We start from the raw sequence: 6,076 nt of genomic DNA, 5'->3' as shown, positions 1-6,076 counted from the left end.
TTCAGACTTCTATTTCATTAAGTAGATATACCCATATCTTCTCAAATCATCTGTGAAGGTCAGAAAATAATGATACCTGCTGCAAGCCTTAATATTCATCGGACCACATACATCAGTATGTATGATTTCCAACAAATCTGTTGCTTGCTTCATTGTTCCGGAGAACGGCGTTTTAGTCATCTTGCCCATAAGGCATGGTTCGCAAGCATCAAGTGATTCATAATCAAGTGATTCCAAAAACCCATCAGCATGGAGTTTCTTCATGCGCTTTACACCAATATGACCTAAACGGCAGTGCCACAAATAAGTTGCACTATCATTATTAACTTTGCATCTTTTGGTTTCAATATTATGAATATGTGTATCACTACGATCGAGATCCAATGAACTTGTTTCATTGGGTGTGTAACCATATAAGGTTTTATTCATGTAAACAGAACAACAATTTATTCTCTTACTTACAATAAACATGATCAAATCATATTCATGCTCAACGCAAACACCAAATAACACTTATTTAGGTTCAACACTAATCCCGAAATTATAGGGAATGTGCGATGATGATCATATCAATCTTGGAACCACTTCCAACACACATCGTCACTTCACCCTTAACCAGTCTCTATTTATTCTGCAACTCCCGTTTCGAGTTACTAATTTTAGCAACTGAACTAGCATCAAATACTGAGGGGTTGCTATAAACACTAGTAAAGTATACATCAATAACATGTATATCAAATATACTTATGTTCACTTTGCTATTCTTCTTATCCGCCAATCACTTGGGGTAGTTCCGCTTCCAGTGACCAGTCCCTTTGCAGTAGAAGCACTTAGTCTCAGGCTTAGGACCAGACTTGGGCTTCTTGACATGAGCAGCAACTTGCTTGCTGTTTTTCTTGAAGTTCCCCTTTTTCCTTTTGCCCTTTTCTTGAAACTAGTGATCTTGTCAACCATACTAAAGGGGTGGTGGCAGGCTGTCGTCAGGCCGGGGCCCAACGATCCCCTTTAGTCCCGGTTCGTGCCACGAACTGGGACTGAAGGGCTAACCTTTAGTACCGGTTCGTGCCACGAACTGGGACTAAAGGGGTCTGACCTATAGTCCTGGTTGGAGACACAAACCGGGACTATAGGGCAATTATCAAAATCTACCCCTCCCCCTGTGTATCACCATTTCAGCTTTGAAAAAAATAAAAGAAAATGATAAAAATTTCAAAAAATAAAATTCTTGAAGATGTAGTTATGAAAAAGTAAAACGGCTATATCTTTTGCATACGATGTCGGAAAAAAACGTATAATATAGGATAAAAGATATGCTCAAATTTTAGCTTTTTTTGGGTTAAATCTGATCAAACTATGGTCAAAGTACTTATTCAAGAAGTATTAATGTTACTACATAATTATTCAAGAAAATTAGTGTTACTAAATAATTATTTCAATTTTGGTCAAATCTGGTCAAACTATGGTCAAACTTTTTCAAGAAATATTAGTGTTACTAAATAATTACTGTTTTTTAGAATAATAGTTTCAAACTCAAACGGTGAAACATGTGACCTAATGCTCAAGCTAAACTACTGAGGGTTAATAGAATTGGCAGTTTACGAACTCCGAAGTTAAGCGTGCTCAGCCTGGGGGAGTGAGAGGATGGGTGACCGGCCGGGAAGTTAGACTCATTTGGAATGAGTGATCCACACTTGAGCGGTTAAAAGAGGTGATTAGAGACTAAATCATCAAATAATTCAGAAGATTAAAAATAAAAAAATCATTTTTTTTTCCAAATTTTTTTTTTTAAAAAAACCTTTAGTACCGGTTGGTGTTACCAACCAGTACTAAAGGTCCTCCATACCATGGCGCGAGCTCACGCCACGTGGTTGGCCTTTAGTGGCGGTTCGTGCCGAACCGGTACTAAAGGGGGGGGGCTTTAGTCTCCACCCTTTAGTGCCGGTTGCATAACCGGCACTAAAGGCCCTTACGAACCGGCAATAAAGCTCCGTTTTCTACTAGTGTAACGTCTCCCCCTGTAACTCGCTCGAGTCACACAATGGGCAGCAGTTTTGCTTTCTGGAGCACAGTGCACTATTAATAGTCATATGTAACCACCGCTGCGGAAGCACGGTACTATGACGGGTACAATATAGCTTGAACAATCTCCAAACAATCACATTCGACAACAACAGAAAAGAATCCCAATATCATCGGCTCGCTTGCGCTTCCATGCGTGGCGGCATCCATGGCGTGTATCTTGTATGAGCAGGAAGCAGCAATAAACGCCCCTGTACAGTCTCGTATTAATGCACCAGCAGCACCTGAACCAGCGTCAGGGTGATCGCTAGCATCCACGTTTAGTTTAATTACTCCAACAGCCGGCCTGACCCATCTCATAAATCGCGTGGGTACCTTCATTTTGGTAGCGTACTATACCTCTAACGCTCATGGTTGATCAAGCTGCTGAACCGCAAGTTTCGTTGTGAGAAATTTTCGGGCGAGATCCTCTTCGTTGTTTCTCTCCAAGGTTCTATTTTCCTTTAGTTTTTGTTTACCTAGTGGCATCGATGAGGTGACGGTGACAATGGCGCATTGAAATCATGTCTCTCTGGCCTCTTTTTCTACCTCGATGGCGTCTTATTCGACGTTTGAAGGGCATGTGAGGGTAGATATTGCCAGATATGTTGGTTCTTCCAGGTCTTGTCAGTTAGTGTGTCTATGAAGAAAAGCATTTGGCTGGTTATTGACGCGACGACACCGATCCTCTCATTCGTTTAGTTTTGTGGAAAGTTCTTGTTCTACAATCCTCTGAATTAGTGGTGAAGGATTGCAAGCCTACCTGTGTGGGATGCTGCCCCAACCAATATTTTTTCAGCGGCAAATAGATATTATCGTTGTTAGTGGCAAGTGACCATTGTGGTTATTGAAGTCTTGTATAGCAAAGGCATTTAAGAAGTCCTTATCCTACATGTCCAATACATTTTTCAAACTCTTGTGGACAGCGAGCAAGCGATGAAAGAAGGGGCTAGCTAGTCTGTTTTTCATGTAATTTTAATTTTTATACAGGTTGTTTTGTACTCTCTCCGTCTCAAAATAAGTGTCTCAACAATAGTACAACTTTATACTAAGGTTAGTACAAAATTGAGACACTTATTTTGGGATGGAGAGGGTATCTTAGTATTGTCCTTAGTTCTCCGTCTACTATCTTTGCTAATAAATATTACACATTAGATGCTTTTTGGATGTCTTTTCTAATAAAAAGGGCTCAATTTGTTGATACATTGCACTGTCACAACAATCGGCATGGTAGTTGGCTTAAGTATAGCGGGTGTGGTCGAATAGAACTTCAATAGATGCACAAGTTGAAAGCGCCAAAGCCAAGTTAGCTAGTGATTGGAGACCGAACTGTGACGAAACCTCAGAAATCATTATGTATGTATACGATTCCAAGCCCGATTAATCCCCGCCTGATCCTATCATATACACCATTCATTCGCTGTTGATGCTTGCACTCGCCCGTTGGCCGTCACCGTTAGATCCATGGAACCGGCGGTGGTCTTAGTCCTCGAGATCCTCGTCTGCGACCTCGCCGCCCTCTTTCGTTGTGCCATGGTATGCAAATGGTGGCGCCGCCGCGTGGCCGACCCCTCCTTCCTCTAAAGCTGTTGGCCGCTTGAGGACGTGCCTTAGGCCTTTATTGGATTCTTCAGCGCTTTGTCCCGACATCACGGTCTGCTTTAGGCCCTGGTCGCCGCACCCTAGCCTCCTTCATCTCGTCCGCCTCCGCCGGCCTCTTCTTTTTTTTGCGGGGGAAAAGCATTTCATTAATTGATAATGGTTTTACATTCCTCACTAATGATAGTGCTAATCTCCTGAGGTACATTAGAGAGCCAGCATGCAGTGCGTTGTTGGCCACGGCCAATGGCTGCCATGGCGTGGTGCGCCGCACGCCACGGCCTTCTCCTCATGCGCCTTGGCCCGGGATGCTCATGTGGACCCGAACCCGGCCATCATCCACCAAGTGCACCAAGTGCTATCGCCCGTGGAGTGGAGCTCGGCCTGGGCCGCCTACAACTAGAGACACGAGCGGTAGGTCATTCTAACCGGTGCGTATTTGTCGTCCAAGGTGCTCATGGTGGACACGCGGTACAATGTTTACACGTTCTCGTCAGACCAAGCGAGCTAGAGACACGAGCCATGTGCCATGTTTGGTCGACCAACGCAAGCCGTTCCATCAGAGTGAAGCCATTTTGTTCCACAGGACACCACACTCCTAGGCTACTCGTGATTGTTCGTCCATCATGGACTTGAACGCTGAGACCGGCCATATCTCCTGCGCGGAGCTCCTAATCTCTTGTCTTGAGACATGCCTTGGCACATTTACGTTCTTGACCTCGTAACCGCGGTAATGCAGGAGGCCAAGGACTGGCCTAAAATTTGAAGGAAGGTCGTGCCCTTTTGAGGAGGAAGTGCCGGCGATCTTTGTTTCTCAGCTTGGCAGTCGAACAATACCGTGAGACTTACAAAAATAATGAGATTGTTTCTGTCCTTTAATTTAATTTACTTAGCAAAGAATTGTTGACAGAGTGTATTGTTGTGGGTTGGCATGGATGAATTATGGGTGCATTTTGGTTTTATTTCTGTATGGTTTTGAGATATGGTTTTTTTCTCCCAAATATTCAATAGTTCAGTTCTCCAGAAAAAAAGGTCGCAATTTTTTTCAAATCAGCAAGAAGAACAAGTAAATTCAAATTCACATTCAAACCAAAAGAAACAAGAGAAACTCTCGCTCGCGCTGCTCCCGCGAGCGGCCGGGCGAAACCCTAGTCCGTCGCCGCCGCTTCCCACACCTTCTCCTGCCCCTCCCTCGCCGCCGCCAGGGGACGGCGCCGGGCAAAGCCCGTGCGTGCGTCGGTGACGGCGGGGTCCTTCCCTCCCCATGAGGCGCGGGCGGCGCGGGACGTCGAGCTTCCGTGGTGGCGCGCGTGGCCAGGAACGGCGTGCAGTCGAGTGGATCTGGCATGGGGCGGCCAGGAGGGGGTGGATCTGCCACCGGCGAGGGCGTGGCGCGGCCTGCCGCGGAGGCGGCCAGGCGAGCGGATCTGGCGCCGGCGAGGGCGCGCGGCCTGGGGCGAGCGGGCGTGGTGCGCGGCCTGGCCCGGGCGGCCAGGCTAGGGCGCGCGCGGACGCGGCCCGAGGGGGGCACGGCCTGGCGCGGTGGCGGCCAGGCGAGGGCGCGTGGAGGTCCACGGTCCAGGCGTGGGTCACTCATCGCAGGGAGGGGGGCTAGGGAGCGCGCGCGGTCGCAGGGCCGGCATGGCTTGCCCCTCCGGGTGAGTGGCGGCCTAGCCTGGCCAGATCCGAGGGTGGCATGCTGCTGGTTGCCTCGGATTCGGCGCGGGCTGGCGGGGTGGCGCCCCTCCGGCATCTAGCGGCCGGATCTAGACGAACCTGGCCAGATTCATGGTGTGTTGGACGCGCGCCGGCCCTGCGCGTTGGTCCTGTGATGCTGGAGCAGGCGGCTCCGGCCGTGATAGATGCGGGATACAAGGACTGATCTGGTCACTGTAGGCTTGCCGTGGGCGGGGTGGACCACGACTCCATGGCTTCTTCGACTAGGTTCTGCGGCGGCGGCGGTGCGAGACTGCATGGATGAGCTTCTGTGGGCACGAGCGAAGGTGTGTGGCGATACAGACGAAAGTCCTGCACGACCAGAGGCCGGTGGCGATGGCGCTTGTGGGTGTCATTTTCCTCCTTGGAGGCGTCACCTGAGGTGTGTCGGCATCTTCCTCGTGCTCGGATGGTGGTTTGTCTCCGGGCGAAATCCTAGGTCCGGTGTTGCATCGGCGTGATGGTGGCGTGTTTGACGTCGTTCCTCTGTTGGGAGCATCACGTTTGGAGACATTTCCTGGAAGCTCTTTGCGGCGCTCCTCCGGTGCTCGCCGCTGTTCAAGGTGAAGCTCCAGGCGCAATGTACGAAATCATCGATGAGTCCAAGACGAAGCTCTTCCTGGGATCGACCAAGTCCCGCCATCTACCCCCGACTTCCAGGGTGGATGGTGCGTTGGCGAGGGAAGTTGCAGTGGGAGCTACT

This window comes from Triticum dicoccoides, chromosome 3A (genome assembly GCF_002162155.2).
Source record: "Triticum dicoccoides isolate Atlit2015 ecotype Zavitan chromosome 3A, WEW_v2.0, whole genome shotgun sequence".
Lineage (NCBI taxonomy): Eukaryota > Viridiplantae > Streptophyta > Magnoliopsida > Poales > Poaceae > Triticum > Triticum dicoccoides.
Note: the sequence above shows the minus strand (reverse complement) of the source record.